The 18911-nt window shown below is 33.7% G+C and overlaps 1 protein-coding gene and 1 pseudogene across 5 annotated transcripts in view; one reads left to right on the top strand and one right to left on the bottom strand.

Moving 5' to 3' along the window:
* Positions 1-18911, top strand: part of GRID2 (glutamate ionotropic receptor delta type subunit 2) — a 1297966-nt gene that overhangs the window by 22314 nt on the left and 1256741 nt on the right. The window lies entirely within an intron of this gene.
* Positions 4837-5415, bottom strand: LOC105067875 (large ribosomal subunit protein uL6 pseudogene; annotated as a pseudogene).

Genomic DNA, 18911 nt, shown 5'->3' with positions numbered 1-18911 from the left:
GTTTTTAAGTATCACAAGTGGATCAGAACCTAAAGTCTCAAATGCTTTTTCTGTGGTCTCTGGAAGTTGATAGTACAGAGTTGTGTCTTCTGGCTTCTTTTTAAGCCTTCTCCAAAAAAAATCTTTGGCATTTATTAGAAAGAAGAAGAAGAAAAAGATGACATCCATGCACTTATTTCATTGTGGATTTTTCACAATCATGCTCAGTTGCATCAACACAACTTAGTCATATTCATATTTCTCTCAGCTTGCTTACTCTACATGATATTCTCCTTGACTTAGTTATCTGAAACTCTTGGTTATCTGAAAGATAAAACTGGTGAACAAATTCATTATTTTATGTGCTTTTTTCTCATTAAAATAAAATCCCATGATAACCTAGATAGGGTTGTTAGGAGACTTAAATAAAAAATTGCAAAGAACAGTAATATATAGTAATTCTTTCAATATTCATTACATTTTTGTGGAATATCTAAATGTTTCGTGTGCTCTTTTATGCCCTGCATATACAGTGATAAATAAAACAGGGAAAACAATCAAAGACCTATTCTTCCTGAAGCTTACTTCTAAAGTGGGAGATAAACAGTAAATAAAAAAATGAAAGTACAGAGGGGTATGAAGAAAAACACAGCAGAGTTAGGGGATATAGAGTGATGGAGGGGTATGAATTTAGAATGGCAGTTCAGACATCATCTCTGAGGAGATGATGTAGAGCAAAGGCTAAAGTGAAGGGATTGTGGATAGAATATGCTAGAGAAGGAGAGAGGAAGAAAGAGGAGGGGAGAGGAGAGGAGCAGAGAGAGAAGCATGCTTGGCATCTGCAGAGACTGGTGAGGTTGTCATGTAGCTGTAGTAGAGTAGCAAGCAGGGGTATGGTAGAAGAATAATTCAAGGAGGAAGACAAAAGATTATTTTTAATCCTTTGGGAATGACATATTGCACTAGGATAATGGTATCCTAGAACCTCACTATTATTTTAAATGTTTAATTTTTTTAAATGGGAAGATATGCCCAAGCTCCATTTTGTTGTCGAAAATCTCTGTGACTACCCTGGCAACCTGACTAGGGACCCTCTTATCTAAGGGCAGTACTTGGTGCTGTTAGATCTTCCCTACTGTCCACCTTACACCAGTTTGCATGAGTGTTCTTGTAATTTTAGGATTGTTTGGGTCAAGAAGGACTTTATTTTACAGGGAAGAATTTTCCTCTGTGATCCAGAACAAAGACTGGAGTGTGTGGGAATTGATTAGGCACCTTGGAGCCAAAGATTGAGGGCACAAGTCCCCCTTTACAGGTGGTTTTCCCATTTGGAGAGCTTTCTTGGCAGCAGTAATCAGTGAAACTACTCTGGTTTGGATGGCTAGTCTCAGTAATAGTAACCTTTGTACAAGTGTGTATCACCTTATATGGGGCATTCACAAGGCACCAATTATAGATGACCTTTATTTGTTAGCTGGATATACTATACCAGTTATGACATTATTCATAAATAGATTGATAAGATTTCAATAATTCTTCCTCCACTCTCATCTTTTTTGGAAAGAACTCTTAGACAAATTTCAATTTACAGAGACAGTATTTGCAAATGTCTTATTTATTTTTTCTGACTGAAACCCTAAGGATTCTTCTTGTAGTATCTATAAACAAAGTAACCTTCCACATACTATACATTTAATGATTTTTCACAAGAGAAATCATATTTAAATTGAAAACTATGAGTTCAGAAGGAAGATTTGCTAATACTAGGCTTTGCAGTTTGGAATGCAACAACAGATTATCTCCAGTGCTGTTGAGTACTGGATTGAAATGAGTGTAAGTAAAAAGTGGAGCAGAAATCTACAGAGATGCACACATTTCGCTAGGACTGTTTGTTGTTAGAGCTGAGAAGTGTAGGCTGCTGACAAACTGCTTTGAAGCTATTAGAAATGTCACACTTAGCCTGTAAATTAAAGTTGAAGTCATAAGTCTTGCAGAACTTCTAGCTACTAACTAAAGAGAAATGGCAGTGTAGAGAAATTCTGAATTTTTTTTTCAAGTTTGTCTTTTCAAATATATATATAAAAATTATTCCAATCAGGATATTTACATTTCCAGGAAAATGAAATGTACTTTAACAGTATGCATGGCAACTTTTTTCATTCATCAAGATTCACTTCACAAACCTTTATTGAGCAATTACTACTACTCAAGGCCCTGTATCACTAATTGTAGAGGTTCTTCACAAAACTAACCTGTAGAGTTTCTCCACAACTTATAGCTCATGGGAGTTTGAGACATGTATAAGGAATTATTGCAATACACAGTTCATGTAGTGCCAACTGTACTCCCAAATGATGTGTCAGACTGATTTCTTGTTACTTTTATGAAGTAATCTTTTTATAAATGATTGAAATGTATTTAATTTCTATGACAAACCATTTCTAAGACATGTGCCAGCCAAACTAAGAGCCACTTGAAATAAGGAGTCTGAAATTTAGGTATTAGAAGTAAATTCAAGTTAGAGCACTTAATCCAACTTGTACTGCTTTGTAGTTAGCTGAGCATCTTTTCTCTCCTCTAGTACAGTTGGCCCTTCCTATCTGTGTTTTCTGCATTGTCGGATTCAACCAACTGAGAATAAAAAACATTCCAAAAATTTTTCAAAAAGTTCTAAAAAGCAAAACTTGAATTTGCTGCCAGGGCAGCTCTTTACATAGCATTTACATTGTATTTGCAGCTTTTTCTGTAACATTTACAATGTATTAGATATTATAAGTAATGTAGAGATGATTTAAAGTATATGGGAGGATGGGCTTAGATTGTATGCAAATAATGTGCCATTTTATATAAGGGATTTGAGCATCTGTGGATTTTGATATACGTAGGGGTCCTGGAACCCATCCCTTCCAGATACCGAGGGATGACTATTTGAGTAACCCCAGAGTGTTGAGAATGTACTTTACATATCTTGTTCCTGTGAGGAATACCACAGAGTGGCTCAATAGCTCACAGGATTTCTATATAGAGTAGTCAAATTGCTAGTGTGAGAAAAGCAGAAGCTATTAAACCAGACTGAGTTTAAAGAAAAAAATTCTGGTTACATAATAATGTAATCTTCTCTATTTTAATTTATATAATGGGGTTAATAATTCCTGTTTCATTGATATTTTCAGCTTAATTTAAATAATATGATACACATATAAAATCTAACACATATGAGGCAAGAACAGTCATTGCTTGATTTCCAACCATCTGTCACCCCTATCTCTTCTCAATAACTTCTGATATCATTGTGGCTATCTATGGATATCTGTGGATATTGTACTACTAGAGTAAAGCATGTCACTCTGGCTGAGCCTACCAGCATATCAGTCCTTTTACCCATGGTAATTGGTGTTTTAGGTAGACCGATACTGGCCTTATAGGAAAGTCTCAGTACTCATGATTGGAATTTAGAAATTTGAACTAAAGCTTTACCATTTTTTGGTAACAGTACTGTGTGAAGATGAGGAACCTAGATTTGCTGTAGCTATGTTGGCTTTCAGCCTGGAGACAGAGCCAGCAAGCAGAGCAGAGCAGAGCCAAGAGAACGGCAGAAAAATAGAGCCAAACCTTGAAGGTATTGTGAACCTCTGGATCAACTTGTGCCTGGAGCCTGCCCTCCTTTAGACTTTTCATTATGTGAGCCAACAACTGCTTGTTTAAAATTGATTTAAGTTTTCTTATTTATTCCTTGTTAAGCATCCTAACTGATAACGGTAGGTAGTCAATAAATCTTAGCTTCATGAACTTCTTGAGCAGTTGATTACTACACTGTAAAGGGTCACATTCCTTGTGGCTTTTTATCTTCTTGTTTGAAGGAACTGTGTTCTGGGAAAAATTATGTTTCAAATCTTAGTTCCAAAGTTAATACTAAACCACACCCTTTGCAGAATGAGAGTAGTATATTACAAATTTTGGCATGAAGCCACAGTCAGCCACTAGGTATGGGACCAACAGAAATTTACTTAGTGTATCTGAACCTGTTCTTTCATTACAAAAAAAAAAAGAATAAATTTACTGTCCTATAAATTTATTTTTAAAGAAGATAATCCCTACAAAGTGTCCAGTCTTTGCTTGTTACATAACAAGCACCCAGTAATCAGTAATCATTATTATTCTGCTTTTTTTCTGACTTTGGAGGTAGTGATATTAGGGATCTTTTTAATATCAATTATGACTTTAGGATTAAAACAAAGGAATCATACATGTTATGAGTAAGTCAACGCATTTCTGAGTCCATTTGAATCACTTTTTCTTATGCAATTAAAAGAAGATTGAAGGGTGCAATAAAAGGATTTTTTAAATTTTAGAAGTTATACAATTATTGAGGAATATTTCCTACAAAATATTAAAGATGAGCTGCACAGAGGGATAACTGAATAGTTCCTATGCTTGTAAAAAACTGTCATTAAGTAATCTTCAAGAGCTGTGGTAGTTCATGGAGAAGAGATTAGACTTCATTAACTTGTTTTATCAGGACAAAATTTGTATGTGTACAGGGAAAAGACAAGTGAAAAAAGCATAAGAACAAAATCAAGTTATCTAATAATTATTTAGGGACAAACATTGTTAATACTATAATGTATGGCCTTCATTTTCATTACACATACATTGTATTTTTGTTAATGTCTATATTGTACATATACCCACGTGCACACAGACACATTTGTTTTTGAGTAATTTGAAGTTCTGGATCCATGTATATATATTTTCCCCCCCCAGTCAACACAGCTTTATTGTATCCTTAAGATACCACAAATGAATCTGAAGAGTCAACTGGCATCTTGCTTTCTCTGTACCTGGACAACTTAGATATTATTCATCAGCCTGCTAAACTGTTCCTTTTTCAGAAACATAGATATCATCCAAAAATTTTCTGATATCCTTGCTTTTAACTGTCATGGCTTGCTGAATCGAAGCAGCTGAATTTGATAACCAGTTCATTGTCATTTCCCTCAAGAACTAACTCATCTTTCTGAGCTTGAGATACTGAACAAGCAACACCTGGCCTCATCCGAACCCTTTGTATGTATTTTTCACCCAAGAAATTTTGGATTTCAATAAGCGAACCATTCTCCTGAATAACAACGTTGATGGGGAAGTGAGCATACACAGACCTCATCTTTTAACGGAAGCCCAGTGTAACACCCTTGATCCTGTTCTGTACGTGACTACAGATAGTGTGAACAGTAGCCAGTTCTTTTCTATTTCCCCACCACTTGTCAACCTGGAGCCCCTTCTTTTTCTTTCCAAGGAGACTAAGTTATACATTGATGTGATTGAAGACCCTCCACAGGGTGCCTCTGGGACCCGTCACAATAACTGTTCATCCCTTCAAAGTGATGTCAACATTTCTGGAATGTCGACAGTCTGATTACTGAGAATGGTCTTCATTCTTGCGGTAGATGCGGCAAAGAGAGTGGATCCATGTATATTTAATCATTCTTATTAGATGTCACAAAGGCACCCTACCCTTAATATGTTCAGAACTGAAAAATCTTTCCTAACATGCTGTCTACCGACTGCTTCATCATATGATGTCTGTTTCAGTGGGTGGTACCACCTTCTGGCAGTTGGGAAAGCCAGAACCCCTGGAGTAATGCTTGATGTCTCCTTTAATCTGCAGCCCCATAACCAGTCAAACACAAATCCAGCTGTTTCTGCTTCCTAATATCTCCAGTTGATCTGTTGCTATTCATCTCTGTACTACTCCCTAGCTCAGGTGCTCAGCATCTCTTAGTTGGTCTATTGCAGTAACCTCATAACTTGCACACCTGTGTCTTCTGCCTCACTCCTATTAGTAGTGTTACTCTTTAGAGTAATTTGAGTAATACTTAAAACATAAAAACTGTATCATGTCCTTACTATGCCTAAAATCTATTATGTTCTTGTATGACATGTATGAGTCTTAAGACAAAAACTAAGACCTTTACGATAACTTGTAAGGCTCTGGGTTTTCAGACCACTACCTCCTCATCAGTCTTTGCTCCCCAAACCACATTGCTCTTTCAGTTTTTTACTCAAATGTGTCATGATCCTTCTTCCTCGGGACCATTGGGTTTACTGCTTCCTCTTTGTAGATGACTTTCCCAACTTCGTACCCTATCATGCCTTACCTTTCTAATTAAATGCTTTTTCCTTGCTGAAGTCTTCTTGACTTTACAGACCAAGTCAGATCTCTCACCTTTCCTAGCTGTGCTTGTCCTTCACATCATTGATCTCAGTAGAAGCTAAAAGATGGTGATTGTGTAATACTTTGTATGATATGTGTCTTATGCTAGTGTACACTTAACAAGGTCAGGAATTTTATGTTATAGTGTCACAGACATATCTCCAGTGTTCAGGATGGATTTTGTGCATAAGCCTATACACAATATTTTGTACCATAATTATATCACGAACTCTGTTCAGTATTTTATAAAATAATGTTTTAATATCTGTGTGTTATTCTGTGAAGATAGAAAACAATCTGTTTAGCCAGACCCCCATTATTAGACTTTTAAATTATTTTATGGTCTACTGTTATAAATAAAGTTACAGTGAATTCAGGAATCCATTGAATTGTGGGTACTGTGGGTTGAGCTCCCTAGAAGCAGAGCCTGAGATGGGGATTCTTGTGCAAATAGTTTATTGAGGATTGTTCCCAGAAGAAAACTGAAAGGAGTGTGCAGAGCAATATAGGGTATAGTTAGGAGCAAAGCAAATAAATGGTTCCAGAACTTTGTCCTCTGCCTGATCTCAAAGGGGTCTCTGGAATGAAAATTGCATTATAGTGGTTGGAAACCAGAGACCTGGACTATTATACCCATTAGTCTTTATCCATGAACTCTGTGTGTGTGTGTGTGTGTGTGTGTGTGTGTGTGTGTGTGTGTGTGTAAGTGCACAGGTGTGAACCTAAAGTGTCTGGACTGTAATGGGTTTCTAGGTGAGGCACCAACAGCATCTGATTCAGAGAATATCTTAGAAGTTGCACAGAAGAGGTATTAAATAGATTTTGATATATAACCTATAGAGAAAGCACATTCTGAAGAGAAGGAACAAAACACAATAAGGAAATGGTTGAACATGTTTTTGAGGAAAATGGGTTATGTGTTATAAATAAAATAAAGGCTGAATGAGGAGTAAATATTTGGAGACTAAATTAGAAAAATTTATTGGACCTGTATCACAAAAGATCTTAAATCCATGTTGGTATAAAGTATACATTGATCAATGAAGACATAATTGTGTATTTGTATAATTTTGGGTTTATTCAACAGACATATTGTGTTTATATAATTTTGGTTTAATTTTAAAGGTCTGTACGTCTTTAAGTAGAAAAGTCTTTACCCCTGAGGCACAATATCTTTTCTCTACACTTTCAATGGAGTGTTAAATTAGTTTTTGTGAAAAAATTGGAAGGTATCTTGCCTGGTGTTGAGAAATTTGCAGTATGTGAAAACACATAGAGAGATATGCACCCAAGTTCTCTATTTCTCTCAGCTTTATATTTATTAAATGCATTGTATGAAGAAAGTTTGTTCTAAAACATCTTACTTTTATGCCTTTAGATACCATAAAAATATGGCACTGAAAAGTGTTTTTTAAAGAGAATGCCATGAAAAATAGCATAGTGAAAACCATACAAGGATTTTGTGTATGTGTAGAAAATATTTGAGTTCATTAACACTATTTAAAATAAAAAAAAATCTTGCAGTGTACCATGATTACTAAATCATAAGTGTAATATTTAGTTCTTCTCAATTTATTTTCTTTGTTTATAAAATGTTGTTGGATACCTCCTTGCCTTATGGGGGGATGGCAGTTGAAAAGCTAATGAGTTAATGTTTATGGAGGCTTTTTGAGGCCTTTAGATGAAAGGTACAGTATAAACCCAAAATATTAATCTTTAAGTGTGAAATACTCTAATTACTTCCCATTGCCACAGGGACATTATTGGAGATTTATACCTTCCTCTGAAATACCTGGCACAACTGTTATATGAGGCAGCATAATTTTTGGTGAACCATTATAATTCTGTGGTCATTACCATGTATCAAAGAGAATAGTTTAAGTATATGTGTTATATTTGCATATTCAGCATCTGAATATTTTCCATTATTCATTTATTGATATAACAAACATTAAGATGATTTAAAATGCAGATCCATTATGCTGTACTATCTATGTTGCTGTCAGAATTTTTTTGTGATGTTAAGGTATAAGGAGAAAATGGGAAGATTTTAAAAGAGTTTGAAAGAAGATCAAATATGATGTTCAATATATTGGCTTTAAAACTAGAACAGTTAGATATTCATTAACAATCTTATAACAGTAAAGGAAGAAAATACTCATTGCAGTGGTATTTTTATATTTATACAATATTAGTGGTACCATTTATTGACATATATATATATTTATATATTTGCCATGCATGGGGCTGATCATATTTCCTACATTATTGTGATCCTCATAATAGCTCTATGAAATAGAGGTGGAAAATCTGGAATTTAAACATGAGGAGAATGTGGCAAAAAGCAGGTGATTAGCCAGCAGAAGGTCACAGAACTACTTGGAGATGGAGCCAGGATTTAAATTCAAGCAGTGTGACTCTTGAGTTGCTTCTTTAGCCCCTGTACGATACTAAATCTCGATAATGCTACCTTTCCAATGTTCTGCCTATTTCACTCTTGTGGAATCTACTGAATGTATAATATACATCAAGATAATTTTAATAACAAAATGAAACTTGAAGGAGTTCTCAGTAGAAGCAGAGGTCTCCTTTGCCAAGTTTTTCTACATGAACTGATGATCTGGTTTCTTGCCAAACCAGTAAGTATAAACACTGAAATTGTGCAGAGAAGAATTCAAGACATAAAGCTCATTTTTGTTAGACTCATGTTGAAAACACATAGCTAAGGACTCAGCACAAGTAAACTGAGTTTATGAATGGTAGTCTCTGGCATTTTCTTGAATCTGGGAAACAAAATTCTTTCTATGAATTCCCACAAAGTAGACTAAAAATTCCCTTGGAAGGGACTTTTTAAATGAACAATTTACAAAGTATAATTTAGGAAAATTATAAAATAAGGCTATTGTGAAAATTCAGACAAATTATATATCTAGTTTAGAAATTGCATCTCGTTTCTCTTTTCTCTCTCTCCCACACTCTGCCCCCCTCTCCCAGGCTTTCTCATACATACACACAGTCACCATTCATATAAATCAAATTTTTGAAACAATAAAATGAAGTCATCTTATTTTTAATTTCCCCCTATATCTGTTCACTACATTTTCCAACATGAACGTCCTGAAGCAGTATGAATAATGTTATTCTTTATTTAGAATAGCTCAGAGGCTTAGCAATGGTGTCCATATTCTTTGAAATTCTGTGCAAAAAGTCCATCTTAATTTGGTACCTGCTTAATTCCCACATTTATCTCCTGCATTCTCAGATGTTCTCCCTGATCTTTGACTCTCCCTTGAGAATTGTTACCTTACTAGTTCCTGTCTGGATGCCTTTGACCATGTTGTTTTCTTTAGCTGGAGTTTTACATGATGAACACCTACTTAATATCTCAAGATTCAACTCAAAGAAATAATTCCTCTGTAAAGTGTCCCTGTCCTCCTCCAGCAGAGAAAGATAGTTATCTGTTCCTAGATGCTCACATGGCATCCTCTGTTTACTACATTGCATTGTGATTTTTATACAGGATACTGCTTTGCATTTACTTATTTACCATTTTCTTTTCCATTATATTGTCAACTGCTCAAAGCTTGTGCCTATGGCTTATTTGTCTGGTTCACTATGACTGTCACAGTGCTGACTAATGTACAGAAAGTTAAAACAGGACTCGTCTATTTCAGAGTTCTTGCTGAGGCCACAAGGCAGAGAATAATATATGTCAAGTATTTTAGACTGTGTGGGCTTGCAGCAGAAGTTTTTAAAACCAGTCTCTGCACATATTTGTGATAAATATTAAATGAATAAGTAAATGAGTACCATGAAAGTTCTGATAGACTATTGCTTCAGTGTAAGCTTATATCCTTTTTCTTTTCTTTGCTTAATATATGTGGCTTCTGTATTTTTTGGAATTACTTTTTCAAATCAGATTGGAAAGGCTCATCAGTCCTCCAGTACACTTCAGTTTCTAGCTTTCATTGCTTCTGTCACTGCCACATTATGTCAGTGTTGGAAATAAGTCCCATATGGTCCAGTGTGTTCTGTCTACTGTCTCCCTTGCTAGTTTAGATTCCTGTCCAGGAAGAGATGGCAATTCACAGTTATTTTCTAAAGCTTCAATTTTATTTTTATATTCATATGCTCAGCTATTTCTCTGAAAAATGCTACTAATAAGTCTAGAAGTGCTTCTACAACCATGCATAACATGTGCTGCAACCCAGCTTTCCCAAGGCCCTCCATCACCTCACTCTGACTGATCTTTCTTTTAGGGACCTTTGATCTCTTGTCAGCTGTTAAACTGAAGCACATTATTTAGGGATATCTTAGGACCTCAACTGCATAGATTACGAAAATGCTTAACTTTAAAGGTCTTTGGGAAGGATGTAGGTTCTCCATCCTTTCCTTTGAAGAGAATTCTTGGCCTTGTAAAAATCTACCTACCTTTTGCCTGGGATCACCTTTATATACCAAGGATTTATGAAATGGACAGTCTTTTCAGGCCACCAGAGGTCAAGTTACACAGTGGGTGCCTACCCAGCTGTATTTGCACAAGTGACAGGGCAAGTGCTACTTCATGGTGACTTTCCAAGTTTACCTAGACACACATTGTTGACAGCTTCTCTTGGTAAAATACTTTTATACATCACATTGGTAAAAAAAAATTGCTTTGAGAACAAAGGAAAAAATTTCACTGCAAAATCATAATTGACAATATTTCAAAGTATTTCTTTATTTCACAATATTAGCAAATGGTGTCTGAGATTGCATGTGGAGAAATGTGAACCTTAAGGAGCTATTTCTAAGAAGTAATTTGGCTAATGCTGAGTGCTAGATAAGAGTCTAATATGGGAACCATACAAAATTATCCTCACATCTGCTACAAACAGATAAACACTTGAGAATCAAGGTTCATTGTTAGACTCCTATGGATAAAGGAATATTTTGATATTTCTTTTAAAATTTATGTGACAGTTTGAAGGATATCAAAATCATTGGTTGTACCTTGTCAGGTAGTATTTTTATTTTTATTGAGTAATAACAAACACTTATTGACTACTTCATTTATTTAACAGATGTTATTGTGTGTCTATAGCACTGTGCGGACACTTAGAATTAAAAAACAAACAAATTAGACCAAGTCACGTCCCTCAGGGGCCTACATTCTAGTTTTGGGGAGAAAAACAACAGAATAAAAATATTTTTAAAAAATGAGTTAAAGTAATTATCATCAAGAGACTGAAAGTTAGGATAAAAAGAACTTAAAATGTTAAATAAAATGCAAGGGTTAAATAATATATGGACATGTAAAAATTAAATAAAACTCCCCAGAGAGCATAGATTTAAGTGCTATATAAGTTTAAAAAATGAAGCTATGAATTGAGAGGGTGTGATCACTTTAGCTTTAATGGTTTATTGAAGGAAGTGGGACATAAGGTTGAAAAAGCCATATATTTAGTGATGTCAGTTATCTCATCAATGGCTCATTTGAGTTAAAATGTTTAGAAGCAACAGTCTTATATTAGCACACTAGAATTTTCTGGTGAATTTACTCATAATCAATAAACATCTATAGAAGGATCTTCTTGAAAGGAAATTCATTGAACAAAATCTGATAAATCAATTAAGATTCAAGTGTGAGTGTTCATTCATAGATTTCTTCTGCAAACAATTTTGGTGGAAGGAGTTTTCAGTAACATGATGACGTGTATTGATTGTTACTGTAAAAGAAAAGCATACAAATTTTCAGGCAATCTGTTCATTGAAAGATGCTTTAAAATACTTGAAAATTGGCAACTGCTTCTCAGTATCCTAATGCTATATTCTCTTGTTCCTAAGCTATGTTCTGGAAATGAGTTGACTGTGTATAGAAAGGCAAGGATCTTTGTCCCTTGTGTTCACTATGTATCCCATGGTTGAAGCAATGGACAAACATGGCATGATGTTATAGTCATTCAGTAAATATATTTGTTAAATGAGTAGAAGGTGTAATATAAACTAAAGAAAGCCTATTTTATATATTTCCTTCTAGTATTGCAAGAATAAATTTAATTTATTATAATTGCTTATTTTTATTTATTGCATTCTCAAATTTATCTTTCCTCTGCTTATTTACTGTGCTTTTTATTTAAAATATTTTTTATAAAACTTTGATGTTTTATGTAAGTTTTCTGTACAGGAATTGATTTTGCCAACTGGAAAAGAAAGGCTCAGACTAATCTACCTCGGCATGTTTGCATTTGTAGACTAGTTGAATATTATCATTGTTATTGTATGCATGTGTATAAATACTGTATATACACACAACACACATTGTAAATATTATCTATCAACTGTATTATACAACACCTATCCTATAATCACATGATAATCTAAGGTATTTTTTGAAAAACTTCAAAATGAAGCTAGGCCAGCTAGCTAATTTATTTGAGACACTAAATTTTTTATAGGAATGCCATCTGAATTTCTTTATGCACACTGACACCCCTGCCTCAGTATGAGAAAATAAAGTGTTTTGTGCCCAGCATATTTAAAGAAAAATATTTGGAGTGTGAAATTAATTGTGGACCACTGTGAAAGAAATTACATATTCTCAAATGCTTTTATTCCCTGTTGCTTTAACCTATCTTTAATGATTATTTTCCCTTGATTACTTAACATTTTTAAGATTTTTGGCTTCTGTTCAAGTTATCTCTTGCTGTAAAACTTCTTTCTTCTACAAACTTAGTGACTCAAAACAAAAACAACACTTATTTTGCTTATGAATCTGTGATTTGGGCATGGGTTGTCAGGGACAGTTTGTCTCTGTTCGACTCAGTGTCACCTAGGACAGCTCAAAGACTGGAGTCTAGAATCTTCATTTCCCCTACCTTATTAGTTACTAATTGACATATAAATGGCATGTATTTAAAGTGTACTATATGATGATTTGATATATATATGCATTGTGAAATAATGATCACAATCAGATTAATTAACACCTACATCACTTCACATTGTTAACTTTTCTTTTTCATGGTGAGAATACTCAAGTTCTACTCTTCTATTATTATAAGCATACAGTGTGGTATTAATTATAGTCATCTTGCTGTAAATTAGATACCCAGAGCTTTTTCATCTTTTTAACTTAAGGCTTCTATCCATTGACCAGCATCTCCCTGTTTTCTCCATTCTCCAGCCCCTTGTAACTACCCTTCTACTCTCTGTTTTTGTGGGTTTGACTCTGTTTTTTTCTTTAAGATTTACATATAAGGAAGATCATGCAGTATTTGGCTTTCCCTGTGTAGCTTATTTTGTTGTTATAAGGTATTCACCCTACCTGTGAGGTAGTATAGTGTTATTTGAAAGTGGACTTGGATTAAATGTAAATGTATATTGCACACTTAAGGACAGCCACTAAAAAAGTGAAAAAGAAAAAGAATGCTATGCTAAGAAAGGAGAGAAAAATGAATCGTGTAAAATACTCAAAACCATGACAGGAAAAGAGTGAAAGACAAAAATAGGAATAAATAACAAGAGCAACAAATAGAAAAATGTAATGGATATGGTAGATATTAATCTAACTATATCAATAATATTTTGAACATCAATTATCTAAATGAGCCAGTTAAAAGACATTGTCAGATTGGATGAAAAAACAAGAACCATATATGTTGTCTAAAGCAACCTACTTTAAATATAAAGGTGCATAGATAGAGGAAGAGTATATGAATGGAGAAAAATGTACCATGCTATGGCTAATCAAATGAAAGCAGGGGTAGATATATTAATTTCAGATAGAACTGACTTCAGTGCAAGGAGAATTACCGGGGATAAAAAGGGAATATAATCATAGATGGGTCAAATGTCAAAGAAGATGTAACAATCCTCAATGTGTATAAATCTCACAACAGAGTGTCAAACTGTGTGAGGCAAATCCTAATAGAATTGCATTGAGAAATAGATAAATCCACTATTGTAGTTGGAGAATTCTCAGAAATGGAGAACTCCAGCATGCGGAAAATCAGTGAGGAAAATAGTTGAACTCAACAACATGATAAATCAACTGGATATAATTCACATCTATAGATTGATTCATCCAAAAACAGCCAAATAAACATTTTTTCTCAGGTTAACATGGAATATTTACCAAGATAGACAGCATTCTGGGCCACAAAACACCCCTTAACACATTTACAAGAGTAAAAATTATATAATGTCTGCTCTCAGACCACAGTGGAATTAAATTAGAATCCAGTGACACAATCAAAACTGGAAAACCTCCAAATACATGGAGACTCAGCAGCACACTTCTAAATAACATGTAAGTCAAAGAAGAAATCTCAAGAAATTTAAAAATATTTTAAACTAAATGAAAATGAAAACACAGCTTATCAAAATTTGTGAGATATAGCTAAAGCAATACAAGAGGGAAATCCATAGCATTAAATGCATATATTAGGAAAGGAAAAAGATTTAAAATCAATCATCTACGTTTCTGCCTCAGGAAATTTAGAAAAAGAAGAGCAAATTAAATCCAAAGTAAGCATAGAAAATAAATCACAAGAATTAGAGCAGAAATCAATGAAATTGAAAATAGGAAATTAATAGAGAAAAATCAATGATAACAAAAGTAAGCTTTTTGAAAAGATCAATAAAATTGATATGTTTCTTGACAGGCTAAGAAAAAAGAAGAGAAGCTACAAATTATTTATATCACATGTAAAAGAAGGGACATCATTATGGATCCCATGGACATTGAAAGAATGAAAAAGGAATACTATGTATAACTCTATGTTCACAATTTGATAACCAAAATGAAATGAACCAATTCCTTGAAGGACACAATTTTCCATAACTTACACTAGTAATAGGTGATCTGAATAAGGCTATATCTATTAAAGACATTGAATCAATAATAAATAACCTTCCAAAACAGCACCGGAACCAGGTGGGTTCATTGGCAAGTTTTACCAAACATTTAAGGAAGGAATTAGACCAATTCTGTACAATCCCTTTCAGAGTATAGAAGCAGAGGGAATATTTACTCATTCTATGATGCCAGCATCACTCTAATACTAAAACCAGGCAGAGAAAACTACAGACCAGTATTTCTTGTGAAAATGAATGCAAAAATCCTCAATAAAATTGAGCAAATTGAATCCTACAATGTATAAAAAGAATTATATACCACAACTGAGTGGGCTTTATCCAAGTTATCCAAGTCTGAGTCAACATTCAAAAATCAATTAATGTAATCCATCAAAATATAGGCCAAAAAAAAATTTAAGAACATATTAATAGACTCAGAAGACATATTTGACAATGTTCAACACATATGCATGATGAAAAATCTCAATAAACTAGGAACACAAGGGAATGTCCTCAGTCTCAAAGAATATCTACAAAAAACCTATAGCTAATTTCATATGCAATGGTGAGAAACTTAAAGCTTTCCCACTTTAAGATTAGGTAGAAGGTAAGGAGATCTCCTTCCATAACTACTTTTCAACATCTTACATGAAGCTCTCGCTAATGCAGTAAGGCAAGAAAAGAAAATAAAAGTCATAGTTTGTGGAGGAAGAAATAAAATTATTTTTGTTCACAGAAGACATGGTCATCTAGATCCATGTAGAAAATCCAAGATAATTGACAAAAAAATCCCAAAACTAAAAAACTGATTATAGCAAGATTGCAGGTATAAGGTTAACTTATAAAAGTCAATCACTTTCCGATATACCAGCAGTGAAAAAGGAGAATCTGAAATTAATAGCACAATATTATTAACATTTTAACATTAGCACCCCCTAAATGAAATACTTACTATAAATCTAGCAAAATATGTAGACCATCTGTGTTCTACAAGAAAACTATAAAACTCTCGAAAGAAATAAAAAATAACTAAGTGAATGGAGAGAGCTATTCCATGCTGATGGATATGAAAAATCAATATTGTCAAGATGTCATTTCTTTCCAACTTGATATATAGATTCAATGCAATTCCAATCAAAATCTCAGCAGGTTATTTTATGATACTGATAAACTGATTCTAAAATTTATATGGAGAGACCTAAGGCCCAGAATAGCCAACACAGGGAGAAGACCAAAATTGGAGGATTGACACTACTTGACTTTAAGTCTTTCTATAAAGCTACTGTGATCAAGACAGAGTGATATTGGCAAAGTAATAGACACATAGATCAGTAGAACAGAATAGAGAGCCTAGAAATAGACCCCCATAAATATAGTCTACTAATCTTTGACAGAGGAGCAAAGGAAACATAATGAAGCAATAGTACTCATTTCAGCAAATGGTGCTGGAACAACTAGATTTTCATGCGCCAAAAAAAAAAAAAAAAAAGAATCTAGACACAGACCTTATATTCTTCAAAAAACTTAATTCACAGTGGGTTATAGATCAAAGTGTAAAATGCAGAACTATAAAATTCTCAGTAAATATAGAGCTTTATACATACAGAAAAAAAGCTAGACAATTTTGGGTATGGTGATAACTTTTTAGATGCAACACCAAAGACACAGTCCATGAAAGAAATAGTTGTTAAGCTAGGATTCATTATAATTAAAATCTGCTTTGTGAAAGACAAGAACAAGAAATATTATGAAATATGTAATATTACAATGATGGAATTCTTTTCCCCCAAACCCACAGAAAGTAAAACACCAAGAGTGAACCCTCTGAACTTTGGGTAATATGTTGTATCAATGTAGGTTCATCCTTAGTAAAACATGTGACATTTTAGTGTGTGATGTGGTAATGGGGGAGGCTTTGCATGTTTGGGGGCAGGAGAATAGGGGGAATCTCTGTACCTTCCTTGTAGTTTTGTTATAAACCTTAATCTCTAAAAAATCTCTTTAAAAAATGAATGAAAATTTCATTGATGGTTTGGACCCATTTTTATTCTTTTCTTCAGCTTAGTGAGGAACTCAACTTCCCTGAGAAGAATAGCTTTGAATTCTTCAACAAATATGGACTCTTAGCAAGGAATAAGAGAGAATGGCTGATGAGAAGGAATATGAGTGTCTGCCCTATTAACATGACTGAAGTCACATGATATTTAAATAAATATTTCAACGTATTTTTCTCTTTTCACTTAAAATTTTTTAGTTTAAATTGGGGAAATATCTTGCCCTAATGTGTGTAATAATGGCATTTTCTTCCTTTCCAATTTTATTAATATATAGACAGGTAAAAATTGTTATGTTTGAGTACAATCTGATATTTCAGTATGTGTATACACTGAAATAATCACCACAATCAAAGTAATTACATATCTATCATCTCACATAGTTAACAGTTTTTGTGTTATATGGTGAGAACTCTAAGCAGATTTCAAGTATACAATGCAGTGTTGTTAACTATAGTCACACTGCTGAACATTAGATCTTCAGAACTTATTTATCTTGCATAAGTGAAAGTTTGTACCATTTGACCAACATCTCCCCACTTCCCCCGATCCTTTAATCCCTGGCAACCACCATTCAATTCTCTGCTTCTATGAGTTTGACTTTCAAATTCTGCATACAAATGTGTCATGCAGTACTTGTCTTTTTGTGTCTGGCATATTTTACTCAGCATAAAGTCCTGTTCATGAAAATTACAAATGGCAGGGTTTTTTCTTTTTTAAAGGCTGAATAATATTCCACTGCATGTGTGAGTATGGTATATCAGTTGCATAATTCTTTATCCATTCATCTGTCAGTGGACACTTAGATTGTTACCACATTCTTGACTATTGTGAATAATGCTACAATTAACATGGGATTGTTGATAACTCTTTAAGATACTGTTTCATTTCTTTTTGATATATGACCCAAAGTGGGATTGCTGGATCATATGGTAAGTCTTTTAAAAAATTTTTGAGGATCCTCTATACTTTCTTCTGTAGTGGCTACACTATTTTACACTCCCAACAACAAAAAATGAAAGAAGTTCCCAATACTTATCTTTTTACAAATATTTTTTATCTTAAGTAATATTATATTGATGTCTTTTTTTTTGTAAGTTGAAGGAAGAAGTTCTTAGAATGAAGTATATTCATACTGCTATTTTTATCCATTAAAAATAGCCACATGTTTTAAGCATATTTAATCACCAATCTTTTTAATATACAAATGAAAATGGTACCAAATTATAAAATGTAACATTAGTAATTTACCACATAGTTGGCTTCTCTTACTAGAGAAGTCAGAATTTGGGTAAAAGTATCACGTGAAGAAACAACATCTTCATTTCAGTAGCCACTACTGAATGGGGAACTACTTCATTTTTAGTGCTAATTTATCATCTCTTACCTATGAGAGCCAACAGGGCTCCTCACTGGTTTTTCCTCCTTAAGTTGTAATATCATTATTAGGAGTCTTTACCTTATTAATTTTAATCCTTCTAAGATTAAGTCAAAGACATAGAAGTCTAATTTCCATTGGTTTATCCCCTTTATCTTGTGTAGAGAGACAAGTCTGAGAAAACAAAATTATCTTCTCTTATGACTAACAAACCTTATGAAGTTATATATGGCTCTTGGCACAATTTGAACTCATATTTATTTTCTGAATTTTAAATAAAATATCAGGGAGAAAATCAATAGTATTTTGATTGATTTTCAGCTAATCATTTGTACTCTTCTCATTCCATGGGAATAATCACATACAGAATTTAAGAAATTTCCTATACTGTTAAAAAAAAATTCTTGCCAAGTTAAAGGAATTATCTTCTTTTGTGTAAATGTTTTCT

This window comes from Camelus bactrianus, chromosome 2, assembly GCF_048773025.1.
Source record: "Camelus bactrianus isolate YW-2024 breed Bactrian camel chromosome 2, ASM4877302v1, whole genome shotgun sequence".
NCBI lineage: Eukaryota > Metazoa > Chordata > Mammalia > Artiodactyla > Camelidae > Camelus > Camelus bactrianus.
This window is presented reverse-complemented; position numbering and strand designations above follow the sequence as displayed.